Below are 23,265 nucleotides of genomic sequence, written 5' to 3'. Positions count from 1 at the left end.
GTCTGTGTGTGTGTGAGAGAGGGCAAATCTGTGTCTGTCTTCACCTGCACACCCACAGTCTATTCCCTGTCTATCATGTGTGTAGATGTGTGTGTTTGTAATGTTTTGTGTGTGCATGTTTTTCTGGTTTTAAAGTTTTGTTCAAACTTTATGAAACTATAAATTCAAGTTATGGACACCAGACACATTATCATAACCTTTATATTATAACTATTTAAAACAGATTTCCTCAAACTTTCCACAATCTACCATCAGGTCCTCGGTTTACAACAACATAGATGTTTTTCATCTAAAATTCAAAACCAGACAAGAGGTATTATGTGAAGTTATCATTACAGGTTAGTTAGTAAGTATTAATGATAGTCATTTTACAAAGCAATAATTAAAGAAGTTGAGGATAATCTGAAGAAATGCGATTATTAAAGCAGAATAAACCTCAACAAGTTGATGCATGACTGTTTTCTCACTTTGACAGACAGCTTATCGATTCCTCTGGCATCCAGCTCTTTGTGCTCATAGACTGTATAAATAATGGATGTAGTATCCATGATGTCACCCATCTGTTTCTGAAGCGCTGTTTCGAAGCCAATTGTTGGCGGGAGCCATATTGGAAATGCTGAGCGCAAGCTAACTTCAGTCGAGCTAGTGTGAGGGTACAGAGGCGGGCTTTAGGCCTCCTAGCAAACAGCTACAGTTTTCCCTCCTGTCAGTCAAGTCAAAAAATTCACCCCCTGTACAGTGTGTGCCGATCGAGAAATAAGCTATCCAGACTACACTTGTTTTTTTTGTACCAGGCTGTAAACATGTTTATTTCTGCTGTGAAGATCAGCACTTTTGAAAGGGTGTGTATGTGGTTTCTGGTACTTTCGGAGCCAGCCTCAAGCAGATTATCGATGAACTGCAGTTTTTAACACTTGGCTTCGATTGTCACGTCCGGAGGTTGCCGCTTGGGTTGTATGAGGTCTGAGTAACTCACGGGATCCTCTTCAGTTTGACCCCTTTGTTGAGAAGAACCTGCATGGAAGCTACAGGCAACACACCACTGCATACAGGGTCAACTTAACCATGTTTTTTGGCTAGTTCTTAAAAGGTGGTGTGATGCTTTTTAGATTGTAAACAAGAATGAAAATGTTGTATGTCAATACTGAATGTGGACAAAGTTTCAAATTGTGAGGTCAACATGTGTTGGAGTAATCCCGTGATGAGACCGCTCTGCAACTTTTCAAATGGTCCCACGAGAATTAAATTAGAGAGACACAAGATTTTCACCAATCAGTGCGTGATAAACTTAACACCAACCAATCAGAAACATCCTGCTCTGCTCTTAGTAACTGGGGATTTTCTTCTTGTTCCCATTCCAAACTCTCCGGGTCAGATTTTGGGGTCATATTTCATAATTTGTTATGCTAAATCGGGAAATCAGTTAACTAAACGATGACGAATTTGGAGGAGGGCAACAGTGGTGGAGGCTTCTAGAGAGCTGGTCAATTGAAAGATAGATGGGGAGTGGGGGGTAATGTCTAATTCAGTGTAATGTTTGAAGATGGAGAGCCCAAAATGACAGTCGTAGAAAATCTCAGCGTGGTCCTTGAGGCTGACTCTTCACAGGGACTGACAGGAGTGTGTGACAGTGTTACTGAAAAACAGATCAAAGGTATTTTAAGTTAAATGTAACACCTTAATTGCAAAAATATTAAAACACATTTTTATTTAAACTGGATAAAACATATAACGTATCTTTTTAGCACTATTATCATTATGTTTTTCTTCTGAAAACAAGATTCAAGGAGTATTTTTCAAAAAATCAATACTCAAATGTGGGTCTTCTTGTAATCAAGGCTGTCTTAAATTCTGACCAGTAAGGTATTAAAATATGACATTAAAGTAATGGGGACTTAACTTTCTCTACTTTTTGTTGTCTGAAGGTGTGGTGTTGAAAATATTAGTTGTGAAAAATACAACAGATACTCAACAAACAGGTAGTTTTTGGGGTGTTTTGCTGCAACATCATTAAGAAAAGAGGTAGAATAAACAGTACAAAAGCAAGTTAACAGCAGTCCCACTCCTGTCAGGGAACTAAAATACAGTTGAATAAGATCAAAAGTAACAGCAAAGATAAAAAAAATATATATGAGACTAAATATGTAGAGTAGGTGTAATGGAAAGGCTGTGCAGATTTATAGGAATGTGCAAAGTGGTGAGTCTAAAATCTTACAGTATAAACTTAAGAGGTAGTGTGACTGATTAGCTGGTCTTAGCAATAAAAATAACTCAGTATTATAAGTGGGTGTTATGATACTAGCTTGAGATATTAGGGTAAAAATCCAGTATGCACAGTGTATCTGCAGCTCAGCAGGACTGCACAGAGAGGCTGCACACAGAGGCTGCTGTTACCAAAGTCAGCCAATGGGGGGCAGTGCAGTGTGTAAGGTTTTTATCTCTCATCTTAATGGTGCAGATTACTGATGACAAAGAAACACAGCCTATTACAAATACTGCCAGTTTTACCTCCTCCTCCTACTACTACTACTACTGTACTCTGTCTACAAACAAACACACAAACACACAAGCACACAAGCACGCAAACACAACTGGATGAACTGTTCAGTGAAGTTACTCAGCAGTAATAACAACGTGCAGTCTACGGTGTAATAATACTCCTGTGATGTACTTCATGGAGGGAAATGGAGGTTAGCTCAGTTTGACTAACCTCCTAATTGAAAACTGATGGCAGGGACTAAAACACACACACACACACACCAACACACACTGCACTGTGATAGTAAGCTGTGTGTGTGTTTGGCAAGACTCCAAAGAGGTACTGACAGATCTGCTCAGCAAAACCTCCCCTGTTCACAGCCTCTCTCTCTCTCTCTCCCACACACACACACACACACACACACTCCTCCCTCTCTTCACACTCTAGGTGACCCTGACATCAGCCCTGCACTCTCTCCATCACTGTGTTGCCATGGAAACAGGCCCCGGGGTATGTGCGGCTGTGCAGTAAAGTTGTGCGAGGCGGCGGAAAATTTAGTCGATGACGATGAAATGCTTCTTTCTTTCCCTCTCTCTGTCTTTCTTTCTGTCTGTCCTCCTTTCCTTCTTACTTTCTTTCTTTTGTCTTTTCTTTTATCATTCCTTTCTGTCTTTCTCTTGTTCATTCGTTCGTTCTTTCTTTCTTTCTTTCTTTCTTTCTTTCCTACTTTCGCTTTCTCTTTTCCTCTTTTTATCCTTCCTCTCATTCATTCTTTCTGTCTTTCCTCATTTCATCCTTTCTTTCTTTCTTTCTTTCTTTCTTTCCTTCTTTCTTCCTTTCTATCTCTCTTTCATTCTTTTATCCTTTCATCCTTTCCTTCTTTCTCTTGTTCTCTCTTTCTTTTTTCTGTCTTTCTTTCTCTCGTTCTTTCTTTCTTTTTATTTCTTTCCTTGTTTCTTTCTTTCTTTCGCCCTAACTATTTGTTTTATTCATCTCTTTGTTTGTTTGTTTGTTCCTTTCTTTCTTTCTTTCTTTCTTTCTTTCTTTCTTTCTTTCTTTCTTTCTTTCTTTCTTTCCGTCTTTCTTTCTCTCGTTCTTTCTCTCTTTCATTCTTTCTTTTTGTAGCTTTGTTTTCTTCTTGTCTTTTCTATTCGGTTCTTCTTTTTAAGCTCTTATGCTCTTTTTAAAAAACACTTCATTAGTTTGTTATAAAGTTTATTATAGCCATATGTAACAGCTACTAAACATCTCTATATATTGATGTTACTGTTCAAAGTTGTTCTGTTAAAAACATTCACAGTGTGGAACATTTATGTTATTAAGACATTTAATAGATGAATGATTAAGTTCAAGAGACGGATGATGAAATCAGACCAACAAGCTTGTGAAAATGTTCGACCCTGATTCAGACAGAGAAAAAGATGCTGAAAATACTTTTTACTCATTGTTACATGAGGATGTTTTTCTGCAGGATGGATGTGCTGCTGATAGCGGCAGGCTCTGAGTGTGTAAGGGTTAGTGTGTGTGTGTGTGCGTGTGCGTGTGCGTGTGCGTGTGTGTATGTATGACAGAGACGAAGGGACAACCTCTTGACTTCTCTGAGTAGGAGGCTTAACACCTCACACTGGTCTGCTCCCTGCCCCCTCCTGCAGTACCCCAGTAGTGACACTAGGGGGCGATCTGTACTGTGAGTGAACACTAGGCTGGACTCACACTGGTGAAAGGCTGTTGACGTTATCAGAGGTGTAACAATATCTGATTTGTTATGTTCTCTTCATAGAAACGTTGAAGAGTCTGTCAGCAGCTGTTGCAGAAATTCACTTTGAAGGTTTAAGTTATCACTCAAAAAAGGAGACGTCTGATTGGTTACAGTGAGGCAAAGAAAGCTGCATCTTAACAACTCTGGAATATTTATTTGAACTTGATAATTAGAAAAAAGTTAACACACCCATATTTGTTAATAGCACGTTTATTCATAGAGAAATAGAGAGAGAGAGAGAAAGAAAAAGTGGGTGAATTTTTTACAGACAATAGTTCAGACTTGTAAAAAGATCTGAATTTAATCATGTCGTCATTCCCTTTTATTAAGTCCCGAAACAGCTTTTAACAGCTTTTGTTCTTGTACGGCAAATAAAGCAGTTTATAATGATTAGGGCCACACAATGTGTATTTTTTTAAGCTGTAACCGATAACTGATAACAACCTGCTCCTGATGGCTCATACGTATATAATTACCAATCTCTTTTTACATCTTTGCATTTTGAAATGTGTAGTTTATGCACCTCAGGGTGAGCAAAGCTAAGGTTTAGTTAACAAAGATGCCTGTGTGTTAGTATTCTGCACATACCGGTTTGAACTGAAAGTACTGTTTTTGAATTAGCAGCGACTCAGGATACTGATCAAAACACATCATTACCTGCTGAAATCCTTGGTCTTCATCAAGTGAACTGATTATCTCATTAACCGCGTTAGCTTTGGGTTGTCTCTGCTACACTTCCTGCAGTTCTAAAATTAGCACCATGACCCTTACTAATGCTGCTACAAAGCTGCTGCTTCGTATTTATTCAGTACGTTCTCTTTGTCATGAAGACTTTCAGGTGACTTCAAAGATAAGTTGCATTGAAACTTGGGGACTTGTCCTCTCCTCTCTGAATACTTGCTGCACGTGTTTGCAAACTACAAATGTGAGATCCTTCTGAACCAGTGAAGAACATCCACACCGGTGACGCCATTTTTACTCTCTCATCAGCTCACTGCGGCTGCTCTTGTTCTTCTTCTATGTATGTAATAGGGGAGCCCAAACCGCTGCCTACTGTGTGTCGCACTACTACCTTCTTCTTTCTTTCTATCCATCTATCCATCAGTTCATTTATGCATCAGTCCCTTTATCTATCCATCTATCCATCTATCCATCAGTCCCTTCATCCATATGTCTATCCATCCATTCATCCATCAATCAATCCATCCACCCATCCCTCTATCCAACCTGCCTTCCATCCATCCAACCCTCTATCCATCCATCCTTGCATCCATCCAGCCTTCCGTCCACCCATCCCTCTATACATCCAGCCTTCCACCCACCCATCTCTCAATCAATCTAGCCTTCCATCCATCCATCCATCCATCCAGCCTTCCGTCCACCTATCCTCTATCCATCCAGCCTTCCATCCATCATCCCTCTATCCATCCATCATCCCTCTATCCATCCATCCAGCCTTGCATCCATCATCCCTCTATCCATCCAGCCTTCCATCCATCATCCCTCTATCCCTCTATCCATCCATCCATCCATCCAGCCTTCAATCCATCATCCCTCATCCATCATCCATCTCTCCATCCATCCATCCATCCATCCATCCATCCATCCATCCATCCATCCATCCATCCATCCATCCATCCATCCCTCTATCCATCTATCCATCAGTCCATCCTTCCTTCTTTCCTTCATTCCTTCCTTCCTTCCGTCTATCTATCTATCTATCTATCTATCTATCTATCTATCTATCTATCTATCTATCTATCTATCTATCTATCTATCTATCTATCTATCTATCTATCTATCTATCTATCTATCTATCTATCTATCTATCTATCTATCTATCTATCTATCTATCTTCGCTGCCTCCCTCTGTTGCTGTATCTGCCGCCTGGTTGCCGTGGTTACAGTGGCAGTCAGGGTCGGGACCTGACTCTAAATGAGGCTTTGATGTGTTCTGGGTTGCTACGGTAACAGTGCCATCTCTGTCTTCCCTCTCTGTCTACATGTAAATCTTCATCCCGTCCTCCTCCAGCCTTTGAAGAACAGAGAGATGAAAGAAGACATTGAAGTGTAATATTTACGTGACTGAAGAGAGGAAGGGTTGCTCGTTTGAAACCTGGGTCGGGAGAAATATCTTTAAGAGGTTTTCAATTAAAAAACAAAGAATCAAAACACCTATTGTTAATAAACCTTTCAGGGATAACGTCACAAAGACTTATGTCACGGTGAATATAAACAACAGACTCAGTTTGTGTCGATAATCCAAGACTTAACCTCGAGAGAACTGAAGCTAACACGGAAGGGCCAATAACTGCAGTTCCCCCAGTGTCCACTAGAGGCTGCCTCATAAACCGAGTCAATCCCCATAGAGCCCCATGTTAAAATGTCCATCTTTACAACAGAGATAAACATGTTTACAACCTGCTACCAAGTGGCAACCTCTGGTCTAAAAATATGAAGCCAATACAGAAGTGCTAAAAACTGCAGTTCATCGAGTGTCCACTTGAGGCTGGCTCCTGAAGTACCAGAAACCACGTACACACCAATTCAAAAAAGCCGATCTTCACAGCAGAAATAAACATGTTTACAGCCTGGTACAAAAAAAGAGTGTAGTCTGGAAAGCTCATTTCTTGATCTTCAGAAACTGTACAGGGGGTGAATTTTTTCATAACGTGGCAATTTCAAAGATATTAAGATTACAAGTTTTCCATTATGAGAGGCACAGCTGACTTGATTGACAGACGGGAACACTGTAGTGTCATCAGATTTGGAATTTTTTAAGCCTTTGAATTCCAGCCACTGATATTTTTTTTGCATTGAAATTATGTATTATGTAAACAGCTGATTTACTGAGGAAAAAGCAATCGATCGTCTCACATCAAACCCAATGCCGGCCAATGAAGTCACTCTCCAGTGGTCATGTGATGCCGATACTTGGACAGGAGTTATGCTCTGCTTCAGTCACAAGATTCTCCACACATCCACAAACATATTAACAGCGTTTCTTGGGTCTCTTCTCTCATCTACTGCAGCAAAAATGGTTGGATCAGTGAGCAGTGCATCACAACTACTGACGAAAGTAATTCAATATGTAAAAATAAAATATTTACAGACACGGGTCAAGTTGGATTCGATTCCCACGAGAGCAAAATATTAATCAGTCAGCCCATGAGTCACCGAGGTCACATTGAAGCTATGTGTCAGACAGGTATCACTCATCCACATCAACATCCAGGTTACAGCCAGGGAACATTTTGGTTTGAGCTCGTCTGAAATAGAATTGTTTTCCCACGGCTCCATGTAAACCTTCAAAAAGTGTATTTCTAACGTGTTCTTTGGTTAGATCATCACTGTAAGACAGTATTTACCTGTCAGTGCTAGGAATCTGATGAGACTGATTTACTTCCATAGAATACAGCTTAGGGGACCAACCTGGACATATGCATTGATTTAAAATATGAACAATCTTCCTCTTATAGTAAGGGGGAGGTGAGAGACGGGAGGTGAGGTAATGGGTAGAGGGGGGAGAGAGAGGAATCATGGAAAGATGATCTAATGTTAATACATTCACTTTCACAATTAACACTCAGCCCGAGAGGCCATAACAACTTGTTTGTGTGAGTGAGAGAAAATTTGTGTGTTTGTGTGTGTGTGTGTGTGTGTGTGTGTGTGTGTGTGTGTGTGTGTGTGTGTGTGTGTGTGTGTGTGTGTGTGTGTGTGTGTGTGGACCTGTGGATTGATGTGTGGTCAAATGAAAGAAGAAGGCTGGTGGATCGCGCTTGAATGGAGCTTAATTTACATGCTAATGTGTGTGTGTGTGTTTGTGTGTGTGTTTGTGTGTGTATGCTAGTGCTGTGGATGATTATTTTGGTCCTGATCAATGATGAAATGAGCTGACATGATGATATCTCTTGCCCACAGTTGACAGGTTTGGAAAAAAAAGAATGTTATTGTGAAAACATCCCAGCTGACCAGCCGATGAAACATACACAGCGTCCAATCCAAACCAGATACAGCTCAGTGTCATCAGCACTCAGCATCCTCAGCACCATAAACACTCTCGGCATCAGCTGATTCTTATCGCTACTCAGAGCTCTCAGTTGTAAATGGTGCAACTTTTGGAACACTGCCATGCTTGTCAATGTCACATCTTAATCATCGCCCAATCAGATTCAGGAAGAAGTGAGAGTTCTGATATCATCTTTTCAGCAACAATGGCGGAGGTCCTCATGAAGGAGAAACGATTTCTCTCAGTTGTTTTCTGGTTGTCTTTGTGTTATGCCATTGAATGAAAGTAAATAAAAGGCATACAGCCTTTTAAAACAGACCCAATGGTTGCTACTGAGGGACGCCGAAGCACCGTGGGTCAACTTCCGTAACCTCACAACAGTAAACATCTGTGAAGCATAATGTATAATAACTGTATAATAAATAGACGTAATATCCGTGATGTCACCCATCTGTTTCGGAAGCCGATCGTCGATGGGTGCCCTATTGGAAATGATTAACTCAATCTAACGCCTGTCAAGCTAGTGTGAGGTAAAGAGGCAGGGCGTTAGCCTTTTCGCTAACAGCTACAGTTTGCCTTCCTATCAATCAAGTCAGACATTCCCTTATTTAGGTAAAAATTGCAAGTTTGATATCTTAAAAAATAACGAGTTATAAATAATTCATCCCCGTACAGTGTGTGCCGATAGAGAAATGAGCTATTCAGACCTAAACCGTTTTTTGTACCAAACATGTTTATTTTTGCTGTAAAGATCGTCTTCTTTGAATGAATGTGCACCATAGACTGTATAAATAATGGACGTAGTAGACGTGATGTCACCCATCTGTTCCTGAGTGCTGTTTTGAAGCCAACCGTCGGTGGCAGCCATATTGGAAATGCGGAACTCAACCAGGCAGAGTGTGACGTAAAGAGGCGGGGTTTGAGCCTCCTAGCCAACAGCTCTGTGTTCCCATAGTCAAGTCAGTCATGACCTTATTTGGGCAAAAACTCGTAATCTTACTATCTTCTGAATCGTCACGTTAGAAAAATCCCCCCCGTAGCTACGTGGAGCCAAGCCGTTTTTTGAACCAGGCTGTAACATAGACTGTATAAAATATGGACGTAGTATCTGTGACATCACCCATCTGTTCCTGAGAGCTGTTTTGAAGCAAATCGACTGCAGCAGCCATATTGGGAATGCGTAACTCAACTAGTTAGAGTGTGACGTAGTGTGAGCCTCTTAGCCAATGGCTGTTTGTTCCCGACCGGGAATCACGTCAGTCATGTCTTTATTTGGGCAAAACTCGTAATCTTAATATCTTCTGAATCGTCACGTTAGAAAAAAATTCACCCTCTGCACAGTGTGTGCCAATAGAGAGATTAGCTTTGTAGGGCCAAGCCGTTTTTTGAACCAGGCTGTAAACATGTTTATTAATTTTGCAAAGATCGTCTTTTTCCCATTCATGTCTATGTGGTTTCCGGTGTCTCTGCAGCCAGCCTCAAGCGGATTTGCGATGTATTGCAGTTTATACCACTTCCGCATTGGCTACATCGTTTGAGACCGGAGTTTGCCGCTTGGGCTGTAAACATTTTTATTAATGCTGCAAAGATCGTCTTCTTTGAATGGGTGTGTATGTGGTTTCCGATGTTTTTGCAGCTAGCCTCAAGTGGACACTCGATGAACTGCAGTTTTTAGCACTTCCGCATGGGCTTCATACTTTAAGATCAGAGGTTGCCGCTGCCGTGAAAATCTTCTGAAATTTGAGCTTGTGGCGTTTCCAGTGCTAAAAACGGCATTAAATGACACAGCCACTACAAGAGGAGAATTGCATAGTGGGACTTTAATGGGATACATGTCACAGTCTGAGTTTTGTATGGGACTCAATATTTAACAAGTTTGGTTTTAATCAGGGACAAAAGCTTGGTTGGGTTAAGAAAAAGATGATAATATGTACAAAATGGTTGCCCGGCTCCAAAATGTGATGGGTTATTAGCCAACTGTGTCATGCTGAGCGACCAATGAGAGCAGAGAGCACTCTGCATGCTCAAAACGACAAATGTTAAGCACAACACAGCAGGTATCTCACACACACCGCTTCAGTCTTCTTTCCGAGTGCCGTGTAACCAAGCCCCTTTTCGTTCCGACGTCATCACATGGGTCTTGATGATTGGTCGGGTAGCACCATGTCGTCGGTCATGTCTGTCGGTCAAGTCAGTCAGTCAGTCAGAGCGCCTGGCTGGTTTAAACAGTCAGCAGTCTAGTGTCAGGGTCCTTCAGGTTAGTCCTGGTCTAATGTGAGTTCAGTTTCTTGTATTTTACACACAGCATCTCAGTAGAGTCACAGGCTGTCAGCGGCGAAATGAACTGTCTCTTTAGATTACTCAGCAGGACTGCTGCTGCTGCACCTCCTCCTCTTCCTCATTGACCTCCACAGCTTCCTCTCCGTCTCTTCTGTCTCTTACCTCTCTGACGATCTCCTTTTCCTGTCTCTCCTCCTCTTTCTCTCTGTGCCGTTTGACATCCCGTTACACTGACCTCCTCATTGTCCTCTCTTACCTTTCTCTTCTTATCATTTATTCTGACCTTGCACTCCTCTGCATGTGACCCGTTTGTCTCTCTTTGAAATTCGATTTTCTCTCCTCCATTTTGGAATCAACCCAAATCGATTCTTTAGATTTTCAGTTTCATGCAACAAGTTGTAGACCGACAACTATTTGTAGGCACAGCCTCGTTCCTACTCTCCAAACTCTTATTTCCACTCTTCTGTCCTCTATCTTTGTCTCTTTCTCATTTTGTCCTCTCTTTTTTTCATTCTTTGTCTCTGACCCACACATCCTCCTCGTAATCTTCATCCTCTTCCTCTTCTTCTCCCCCTCAATCTGCACATCAAACCCTCTCTTCTGTTCTCATCTCCTTCTCTCCTTTTTCTCATTTGCCCTTCTCTCTTCTCCCTTAATATCCTCGTTAACCTGTGTGTGTGTGTGTGTGTGTGTGTGTGTGTGTGTGTGTGTGTGTGTGTGTGTGTGTGTCTGTTTGTGTCTGTTTGTGTGTGTGTGTGTGTGTGTGTGTGTGTGTGTGTGTGTGTGTGTGTGTGTGTGTGTGTGTGTGTGTGTGTGTGTGTGTGTGTGTGATTGACATGGGAACTCTGCTATAAAGACCTTCACTGCAAATGAGATTCTCTCCCCTATTGGCATTTAATTATCCACAGCAACACACACACACACTCAACACACAAACACGCACACAAACACACAAAATTGTCCATAAAAGTCTGAGTTGCCACAGTGATTCTCTCTGTTTCTTCATGCACTCTTATAAAACTGTCACACACACATACACACACACAGACGTAGACATGCACACAGACACACACACACACACACACACACACAGACAAACACATACAGTACATGAGACACTGGCTGTCTGACAGATGTTCACTTTTCGACTACACACATCTATTCTGTCCATGTGAGCCGCTCCAATTGCGTGTGTGTGTGTGTGTGTGTGTGTGTGTGTGTGTGTGTGTGTGTGTGTGTGTGTGTGTTTGTTTGTGACAGAGGGGCAGGCAGATGAGACTGGACTGACCACCTGCTCACTGACAGAGCTGAAGACACGCAGAGGTGCTTTCTAAACCCCAAAAACCTCATTCACATTCAGCTTTAGAAAGACACACACGCACACACACACACACACGCATACACACACACACACACACACACACACACACACACAGAAAGTCGTCACACTGTGGGGGTGTCCCTGTCTCTGTGTGTGTGTGTGTGTGTGTGTGTGTGTGTGTGTCCCTTCACCTGTCAATATGAAGGTTATTGATGAGACAGCAGGCCAATAGACCTGAGGGATAGAGAGACTCCTCCTCTCCTTCACACACACACACACACACACACACACACACACACACACACACACACACACACACACACTCTCTCTCACACACACTCATATTGTTAAAGATGACCCAGTCTCACAGGCCCCCTCATGCACCCGAAGCTTGCATCCTTTTTCACTGGACCAGGGATCTTAAAGCTAAATTAAGATGTTTGATGTTTGAATACAGTTTATTATGAAATGTAGTGCCAGTGTATTGGCCTAGCCAAGTATGGCAAATATGTTTGAATTTATAGTACTACAAAGGGATGAGATTGATGGGCTTTATCTCTAGATAGAGGGATCTTTACACACTCATTGTTTACGAAGTCACAACTCTCGACACTCACCCATTCTGTAACTAAATGCTAACTTTAGGATCATTTAGAATGTTTTTGTTTTCTTCAGGAACAAGATTTTTTTATTTTAACCCATACCAATCATGGATAATAAGTAGATTACCGGAGCAGATACTAATAAGATTAGCACTGTTTTTATGTTTTTTTTAAAAACATTTTTTATTTATTTTACCTTTATTTAACCAGGTTGGTCCCATTGAGATCAAAGATCTCTTTTTCAAGGGAGACCTGGGATTTTGTTTTTTTAAGACGTGTAGTTTATGCACACCTCATGGTATGAAAGGATAAGATTTAGTAAAGATGCGTATATGTTAGTATATATGTTAGTGTTCTGAATATACCAATTCTACCTGAAATCACTCCTTGTTCACACTCAAAAAACCAACAATAGTTCTGACTCCTCATGTTAAACTCTTCATCCAGCCACTGGACCGTCAAACTCGACACACTTACTGGACTAACGTCAGAAGTCCTTATGTCACTGATGTTGTTGTGAATCAGACTGTGAGTGTAAAGAGATCACATCATACAGGGCAGGAAGTGTTTGCAGAGTAGCAGCGACTCAGTATACTCATCAAAATACATCATTATGAGGTGAAATCTTTGGTTGTCTACCTGGAAAAATTCGGTCATCTAGTGCTGTAAATTCAGAGAAGTTGTCATTAAATGCTCTTGCGCTACAGCACTTGCTGTTCTTTTGGTGCTTATGCCAGCTGCCTCTACTGCTGCTTCGTTTGTCTTTAATACTTATTTGTAGCAATGACGATTCTCCAGGTGACTTCAAAGATTTGTTGTGTTGAAACTTCGGGACTTTTCCCCTCCTCTTAGAAAATTTGCAGCATATGTTTATAAATTGCACTCATGTTATCCTCCGCTGAACGAATGAAAAACATCCACACTGGTGACGCCATTTTAACTCTCTCATCGATCTGTTGCAGCTGTTCTTGTCCTCTTCTTTGTATTTAATGCTGAGACGCAAACCTTTTTTTATATTGGTTATTATTGGAAAAAACATGTATATCAGGAAATAGACATAATAATAATTCCCAGTATTGACCAATGACCTGTTGGCCTGCTATTTATTTTGTATCTCTAGTTTTCTTGCACGATTGCAGGTTTGCATATGAGCCCCTGCAGACTGCGTTGTCAGGAATCTAAAATATCACGGCAAGAAAAACCTGAAGTGTTGTTACCTCTGCCTTCAAAGAGATTACAACAAATTTGTATTATATTTAATAGTTAGTTATGGTGCTATTGTATTTACTATATCCATGAAAAAGCAGGACAAATTGTATTGTCTTTTCTCCTCCTTCACCTTCTTCAGCATCCTCTCACCAAACAGACTGTGCTGCTCATGCTTCACGTTTTTTAGCAGATGAGTTGCTGACTCTCACGATACTAGTTATGCTACTTCAACCCTGCCACTGAAGTAAGATAGGAGACAAGGGAGTGCACTAGTTCAGAGATAAAGTAACGGAGTAACCACTGATGAACCTGCAAAATTACCCTGAATGCACCTTTTATTCAAAAGTAAAACTACTTCCTGTATCTGTGTTTGAGTCTGACACATTAGACATGCGCATTGTCCTCAAAGGAAACAAACTTCTCTGACTGTTTCTTCAAAGTTTGTTTTTGCATTTTCGGATGCAGTGATGGTGAGAAAATATTTGTGACACAGCTTATCTCTCCCTCTCTCCCTCTCTCTTTCTTATCCAGGTGGTGTTCATGTCTTTCTGCCAGGCAGTCGTGTCTCTCACAGCAGGCAGCATCTGGTTTGTAACTCTGACGCACACAAACACACTCATGTATTGTACACACCACATGCAGACTCTGATTCTGAGCACACACACACACACACACACACACACACACACACACACACACACACATTCTCACACATGCACACAAAGGCTTTAATCAAGTCAAAAGCTTCCAGCTGACTGGTACACAAGAAGTCAGATGAATTCACACACTCATCCGTCTTCCACACAAACACACATACACATACACATACACACACACACATACACATACACACACACACACACACACACACACACACACACACACACACACACACACACACACGCACACGCACACTGCTGGTAGAACATGTGCCAAAGCATCTGCCTGTGTCTTTGTGTACGGGCCAAAAAACTGAAAACCAGGAAGCAACGCTTGATTTTCTCACTGCTGATTGGTCAGTAGAGTGAAATTTGTTCATCATCTACAAATTATTCATCCTGAATGAAGCTCATCATTCAGTTCTTTTTATTTTACTCTGTAAAACTCTACATGGTAACATTGAGGAACCTTTCCATATTTTGAATAGTAGAGAGTTGATGTGCCTTTCAGCTTTAGGGTTTTTGGCAGAAAGGTTTTTGTCTGTCACGTTCGACTGTAATAGTTCTACAACAAATCAAAAGCTTCATCAGTTAACGTCAATGATACAAATTTTTCTGCGACAGAAGCTGGTTCAAGTGCTTTATGATTTGCACTGAGGATCATATCTGTTGCATCTTTTGTGTTTGGATACAAGACAAGACGTTTGTTCGGCATGAATGCAAAGTAAAGGCATTGTAGATGACATCCTAAAGGTGAACAAAGTACAGTTTAAAATGTAAGCTTATGGGGACACAGCCCTGTCTTTTGACCTGGACCAGAGTGCTGCAATATTAATGGAGATTGCTAAATGGGCAGCACTTGGAATCCAGGAAAAATTGTCACGCTGAGACAAACTGTATTGTATTGCATGGTATGGTATGGTGTGGTATCGTATCATGTCGCAACGTATCGTTTCGCATTGTGTCGTGTCGTGTCGCTGTTGTATTGTGTCGTATCGTGTCGTATCGTGCCGTAGCGTGTTGTACCGTGTCGTATCGTTACGTATCGTTACATATCGTTACGTGTCGTATCGTTATGTTTTGTACCGTTACGTGTCATATCATTTCATATCGTGTCGTATCGTGTCATATCGTTACGTGTTCTATCGTTATGCGTTGTATCGTTACATGTTGTTTTGTTTTATGTAGTATCGTATCGTGTTTTATCGTGTTGTATCGTGTTGTATCTTGTTGTATCGTTACGTGTTGTATTGTTTTATGTGGTATCGTTTTATGTTGTATCGTGTCATGTCGTATCCTATCGTATTGTATCTTGTCGTATCGTGTCGTATCGTTACGTGTTCTATCGTTATGTGTCGTATTGATGTCGTATCATGTCATATCTTATCGTGTCGTATCGTGTGATATCGTCACGTGTTCTATCGTTATGCGTTGTATCGTTACATGTTTTTTTGTTTTATGTTGTATCGTATCGTGTTGTATCGTGTTTTATCGTGTTGTACCGTGTTGTATCGTTTCGTGTTCTATCGTTTTATGTTGTATCGTGTCATGTCGTATCCTGTTCTATCGTATTGTATCTTGTCGTATTGTATCGTGTCGTATCGTGTTGTATCATTACGAGTTCTATCGTTACGTGTTCTATCGTTATGTGTCGTATTGATGTCGTATCATGTCATATCTTATCAGGTCGTAATATATTGTATCTTCCATTATCAAACCATCATGTATCACAACATAACTTACCATATTGTATCATATCATCATATTGTGTCTTTTCACATGGTGATATAAACTTTTGTTTTGTATATCATATTCTATCACATGAAGTTATCATATCAAATCACATCACATGGTGATATATCGTACTGTATCCTGACACATTCTTTCGTATTGCATCTTATCATATTGTATGAAATCTTACCGTATCTCAACATATCTAATCATATCGAATAGTACTGTATCAAAATGTATCAAAACTTATCGTATCGTATCACCTGGTATTGTATTGTATTGCATTGTATCGTATCATCACAGAACGTATTACTATAATATATTATTATTGTTGTTGTGGTGTCGTATATATAATATATATTTTGGCCATATTCCTACATTAATAATAGTAGCTTTTTTTTTATTATTGTACTTATATAGTACAATTAAAAACAGAAAGGCCCCATGTATTTCTACTTCAATAATCATTTTTGTGTTTTTGTTTAATTTTTTTTTCATTTCTGACACACATGGATCCATTAAAAGTGCTTTACTGACTGACATGCACAGATTAAAGGATATAAAGCATTTAAAAATACTCCCGACTGACTTTGTTTCAGATACTCTGCTCAGGAAACTGGACCCTCGACCCCGCAGTGTTTATGTCTCTTATTTGGTTTAATTTATCATGGAACTAATTTTTCAAACAGTACAAGTCTTCATAAGTTTCATAACTCTTAAACCATCTATCTCCTGAAAAACATCTGACATCGACTCCCAGCGCTCTTCACCTCGGGCTCATAAACAGAACGGACTCTGTGTTTCGGGTGAGCGGGGTGTCAGTTTGACCGCATGGCTCTGTGTGGGAGTACAACAGCCCGCTGTGAGTGTGAGTGTGTGTGTGTGAGCCTCAGGCGGACAGCAGGAATGTGTCAAGCCGGTGATGAATGAAGATGAGGCCGAGGAGCCCCTGTGGACGAGCTGCACCCAGAGGCTCACCTGCACCGTGGGGCTCACCTGCCTTCGGGCAAACTCGACCTCCTGGGTGAGGTTTGGGCAGCTCGGTTTAACGAGGAGGACGGATGCTGCAGCGACAGAGAGCTGATGTTTCCTCTGGCGGTTGAACGCAACGCTGGGAGAAGCAGTTAGCTCGTATTTATCTGTGTTATTCTCAGGGTGTGAATTCTGCGGCTGAGAAATTAAGCCACTGTGAACTTCCAAAAATTGCAGTCTCTCCGATGTCCACTTGAGCCTAGCTCCAAGAATTAAGTCCAAGAAGTCTGACACACAGTTTTTACACTCAAATTCAAGTACATTTATTTCTATATAAGCACTAATTAGCCAGTTTCTGTGTCTGTGCACATCATACCTGGTTTGTGAGCTTGTTCAGTGTTTGTCATAATGTATATTGATGTGCTTTTGGAGGCTCTTGCATGAGAGTCAGCATTGTTGTTGCATTTTCCCTGCAGATATTTTTCATCTTCTTGCACAAGATTGTCTAGGTAACATCAAAATTGAAAAAAAAGTAAATTTTAAGTCAAAGAAGATGATTAAATGACGTATGCGGTCAAATCAAAGCCAAAATTATCTCAATTTTATACATTAACATTTGTCATTCTCTGTATTCTCTGATTCTCTCTCTCTTTCTTACTTTCCACCTCCTTAACTGACACTCCCTCCTCCTCCTCTCCCTCCTCCTCCACTCTCAGATAACCCACACGGTGGTGATGACAAGCTGACCTCTCTCTGTCTCTCTCCTCCTCTTCTCCACTGTTCTCAGATTTCCCATCATGCCGTGCTTGTGGACAAGATGCAGCGTCACCTCCGGCTGTCCTCCCTGTTACCTCTGACACCCTGACCCTTCACACACACTCACTTCGCGCACACACACACTAGTCATTTTACCTCACATCAGCCGACTTGCCAAAAGTTCTGGTGGAGAAGGCAACACTTTAAATAATCTTAACATTTACAAACTGGGATTTTTTGTCACATTTATGATTAAATCTTATCAGAATAAATGAGGTAAGTGCTTTAATACAGTGCTGCATCATGAAAGCTTGTCAGAACGACTTAGGAAAGGTTGATTCAAACTCCATTTAAGAAAACAAGCATTTAAAAGTAGTGGTCTTCTGCTAAATGATGAATTCAGACTTTCTTGTTTTCATTCCTGTTGCTCTTGGAGAATTGGATGCGGAGGGACTCATTTGTGAAGTCAAGATGAAGTTACCTGCATGATACCTTATATGGGTAAATGCTGTGCTCAAACGTTCAGCTCCACCACCTCCCTAGCATCCACGTTCAGGCTGACTGGGGGGGGGGGGGGTTAAGATATTATCTCTCTAATTTCTGCTTGTAAAATAAAACACCGAGCAGTGATGAGATCAGAGCTGCGACACTAAACACAAATGGTGTTCCGCCACTGCAAAAATCCTTCAAACCGTCCGAACTAAAAGGAATGGAGGAGAATAGAAAACCTGTGTACAACCTAATCAAAGATGCTCCCCCTGAAGGCGCATGACATTCAGGTATTCACAGAAACAAACAACAAGCTAGCTATAGATATTTATCCACAGTAGTGAGTATTATTTATTTATAGATAGATAGACAGATAGATAGATAGATAGATAGATAGATAGATAGATAGATAGATAGATAGATAGATAGATAGATAGACTTGGTTTATTTTGGTCTGCATCAACAACCAACACTTCCCTTCACAACATAGGAGCCATGTAAAAATCACAAATGAAAACAAAAACAAAAAAATCACTGAGGGATTCATCAACCAAGAAAATATATATAGACATATACATACACACACATATCGCTATATACATGCATACGTACACATACACATGCATACATAAACAAGTATATTCATGCATACATATAAACATGCAAACATATCCACATATGTTTTAGCCAATCACTTGCTGACCAGAAAATGTGTAGGCTGAAGCCAAGGCTTATCCTGCCCACCCTTTTACATAGCATATACCATATAGGCAACATTGCGTAGTGTTCAGGTAAAATATGTAACCAAAAAAAGTAGCTTTCATCAGAAAAATATGTGCTGCACAAGAAGAAAAATAAATGACACAGGGTTCCCAGGCATCCTGGAAAAACTGGAAAACCTGGAAAACAGTTGACCAGTTTTCCAGTACTGGAAAACACCTGGAAAATGGGAGAAAAAGTAAAATGTCCTGAAAAATCACAGATTGTCCTGGAAAATTATTTCAACGTGACTGCATGCGACCTGACAAGGTTAAAAAAAACACATCCCCATTCAACATCTGTGGCCATTTTTGTCATTCAGTTCTATTTAGGTCAATTTATGCACTGATCCTCTGATCATTATTATTATTTATTTATTTCAGTAAGGCAGCTTTCAGAGTCCTTTGCAGGCTCTTTTGTTTTTTTCTTAGCTAATTTTATATTTTTTGAGAAAAGAGAAAGCTGAGAGGAGACTTGCCCATCATTGTTGCTTGGTTGCACTAATAAAGTGAAGTGCTGTACATCTGTGGTTGCATTATTCTATAATCAATTTGCCATCATTTTTAAGCATGTAAGAGATGATTTCATGGATAGCCATAGACTGCATGTCTTCAATGTAGACTTCCACTGAGAGGAACATATTAGACTATTTAGGAACTAAATTAGGAACTAAATTTAGACTATTATAGCAGCTTGATCATCACTGAAAATGTCCTTGAAATGTCCTGGAAAATGATCTCTGGAAAAGAGTGGGAACCCTGATTACACTCTTGAAATGTGATTATTGTGATTATACTGTCAATCAATCAATCTTTATTTCTATATCGTCAAATCACAAAAACGTTATCTGAAGACGCTTTTACAAACAGAGAAGGTCTAGACAGTACACTGGTAAATTATCAACAAAGACCCAACATCAAGACAGGATAAGATCAAGTCCCCTCTTAGTTGACTCTCAGCTTAATCCACCATGAGCAGACCACTTTGCACTATTAAGCAAGTTACAGTGGCAAGGATAAACTTTCTTTAACAGGCAGAAACCTCCAGCAGGACCAGACTCATGTTAGACAGTTTTGACCAAGTTGGGGAGAGGGATAGAGTATATTAAAAGAGATAGAGAGAGCAATGAAAGTGGTGAGACGAATAGTATTAGTAGTAGTGCCTCGGAGTCCGGCCTATCCATACTGTGTGGATAGTTTGACATAAATAGAATTCTAACAGTTTTTCTAACAGTTATGACTTGTTACACCATCTCCTAATATATTTTACTGTATAAGCTGTGTATTTTTATTAGCTATGTAGTTATTTCCTCATCAGTTGCAGTGGCTGTTATTCAGCACTTAGTATGCTGACACATTTTTACAGACAGGATAATATTAATGTGTTAGTTTGAGCACTGACAGGCTGCTGTTGAAGCCCTTAGAAACTTATTGAGAGAGTTTTTCATCCTGTCATTATGTTAAGCGTGTGAAGTCATACATATAAAACTGTCTGTGCTGTCAGCACACTGTAACATGGACACTCACACACTCACACACACTCACACACGTGTGCATGTGCTGGGTCAGGTGTTGAGAAGAGAAATGTCAAGAATCTCTTGGCCCAACCTCACTGTGACCCCGTGAAAGGTCGAAAGAGGTCAACGAAACCTGACTCTGAGGAGAGAGGATATCTCTACACACACACACACACACACACACACACACACACACACACACACACACACACACACACACACACACAAAGATAGTGTCAGGACAGTGTCAGGTCAACATGTGAGAGAGGACAGACAGGTTTTAAGAAGCATGAGTCACGTGTTTGAAACTGTTGAAGAATAAATATTTTATTTCTTCTTCTAGAAATACAAAATAATAAAACTTTATTTATATTGCAGCTTACATACAGAGTGCTGTAACAGACAGTTAAAAAACAGGAGAGGATCACAAACAGGCTTATAACATCAAACAAAGGACATCCACCCTCTTCCCCTGCAGTTCATTTCACCCCATTTTTATTCTTTATAGTTTTGACCACTTTGTTCATCCAAACATTCATATCTGACTGAAAGCAAAAGTCGACATGAAGCCATAACTGTCTTTGACCTGAAGTCGTCATAATGAAAACTAGTTGACCTTTGACCTCTCATACAAATCAACCAGGCTGTAACAGAGTGTTGTCAGAGCTCCCTGCAGGTGATAGAACATTTTATCCACAGGACAGATTAAAGCCGTGTTAGTCTCAGGCTTGGAAGTATACATCTGAAAGGTTAAAGTGACGTGTGTGAATCAGCGGAGCAAAAAGGACAACACATGCAGACCTTACCTGATGTGCATGATGCAATAGTACTGTTGTTTTTGCACTTTGCAAGTAGTATACAGAATTAATTTGATGTGTTTCAGAGAGTTGTTGTACTTGATTTATATTTTTAAGAGATATTGCACATTCACAACAAACAAGAAAAAAGGAAGTATGCCTCCCTCACCACATCATACTTTTTTGTCCACTAGTCAGTCAATCAATCAATCAATCAATCCATCAATAAATCTCTATTTATATTGCACCAAACACCACAAATAGTATCTCAAGATGCTTTTCCAACATAGCAGGTCTAGACTGTACTCTATATGTTAAATTATAAACAAGGCCCAACATCAACACAGGGTAAGACTCTTATCTCATCTTAATCCACCATGAGCAGAGCACTTTGCAGCATTTAGCAAGTTACAGCAGCAAGAAAAACTTCATGCAGAAACCTTGAGCAGAACCAGACACGTGAGACAGCCATCCGCCTCTACTGAGTTGGACTTGTGTAAAGCTGCTGCCTGTGTTGGAACTGTATCTTAGCTTATATAATAGATGATTTCTAGCCCCAAACAATACGACTAGAACTGTATTCACGTGCACAAAACTCCTGAAAACTGCCTGAAAATTTCAGGTTGAGCCGTATGAGTCAGCGGAACTTTACACAGACTTTTTCCCGCAGGGTTCCAGTGATTTTTTTATAGAATGGGCAACATGGCATAGCCGAACCTGGTGATCAGCGTGGAAGATTCTGGCGTGATGTCATTGAAGTCTGAGACCACTTTCAAGACCACAGAGATAAAGTTTAAGCTGAACGAGGAGTTTGAAGAGACAACCGCGGACGGTCGAAAAAACAATGACCACATTCACTCTGGGAGTCTGGGAGTAGAAGTCCGGGTGAGCTGATGTGAGAACGCAGCTGGAAATGTTGGAAGAGTGACATGCCTAACCCTAATCCGGGGTTGAAGAAGAAGGAGAACCACTTTCAAGATGAGGACAGTGCAGATATCTACACATTCATCTGTTTAAATGTTGCATTTATATGTAAAAACTGTCATCATAGTGTAGGTCCCTGTTGCTTTGTCCGTCATCTTGTTGTAAATGTTACACTGTGGCTTTCACGGACAGATTTTGACGTCATGTTCAGCCTCCAGAGACTCATCTCCCACATCCTCGTCCCTCAGGGAGGACTTCACACTCGGAGGGGCATGTGTGAACAACCAACGTTCGAAAAGCAGTGCATATGTGGAAGGGCTTCGAATTTTTATTTTTTATTTTTTGGGCTTTTACAACTTTATTACAAAGGAGAGGATAGTGGATAGAGCGGGAAACCGGGAGAGAGGGTGGGGGAATGACATGCGGGAAACAGGCCACAGGCTGGAATCGAACCCGGGCCGCCAGCTATACGGGCTCGTAATTTAACCATTAGGCTAAATCAGCACCCAAGTGTTTCATTTCCATCTCACATTGGAAGCCTGTAGTGGGATTTGAACCCAGAACCATCCGATGGAAAGGTAGAAGGTCTATCCTCAAACAAGTATTGCTAGAATTTCTTCTATTATTTCTGTTATGAAGGGTAGAAATGGCACAAAGTCGAGATCAGGAGTCCAACCTGGGATTGATGAGTCAATGACTGTATCCTCTGTTCATGGGACGCCTGCTCCACCAACTGAGCGAAACAAGAGTCTCATCTTTTCATAGTTACATTCATTTTTTAGACAGACTGATAGAAGTGTAGCTCATGTGTGAATCACATCAGCCTCTACAGGTGCTGACAGATGTTGGACCTTGATCGCTGTTGCTGAATCAAAGACTGCGTGACCCTCTTAAACCATACTTTAAGACACGGTGATGTAAAAGTCACCCGTGTTAGCTGTAACAGCGAGAGAGGAAGCAAAACCAAAGACAGAGCTCAGTCACAGGAAGCCATAAAAGGAGG

General features: G+C 40.7%; 1 long non-coding RNA gene across 1 annotated transcript in view; it reads left to right on the top strand.

Moving 5' to 3' along the window:
- Window positions 1-18,222, top strand: part of LOC117831948 — a 73,728-nt gene extending 55,506 nt beyond the window's left edge. The window contains exons 2-3 of the long non-coding RNA XR_004635111.1: window positions 14,191-14,246; window positions 17,809-18,222. This is a non-coding gene — a long non-coding RNA (uncharacterized LOC117831948). The remainder of the gene's footprint in view (window positions 1-14,190; window positions 14,247-17,808) is intronic.
- Window positions 18,223-23,265: the final 5,043 nt, after the last annotated feature.

The sequence above is a fragment of the Notolabrus celidotus genome, chromosome 20 (assembly GCF_009762535.1).
Source record: "Notolabrus celidotus isolate fNotCel1 chromosome 20, fNotCel1.pri, whole genome shotgun sequence".
Classification (NCBI taxonomy): Eukaryota; Metazoa; Chordata; class Actinopteri; order Labriformes; family Labridae; genus Notolabrus; species Notolabrus celidotus.
This window is presented reverse-complemented; position numbering and strand designations above follow the sequence as displayed.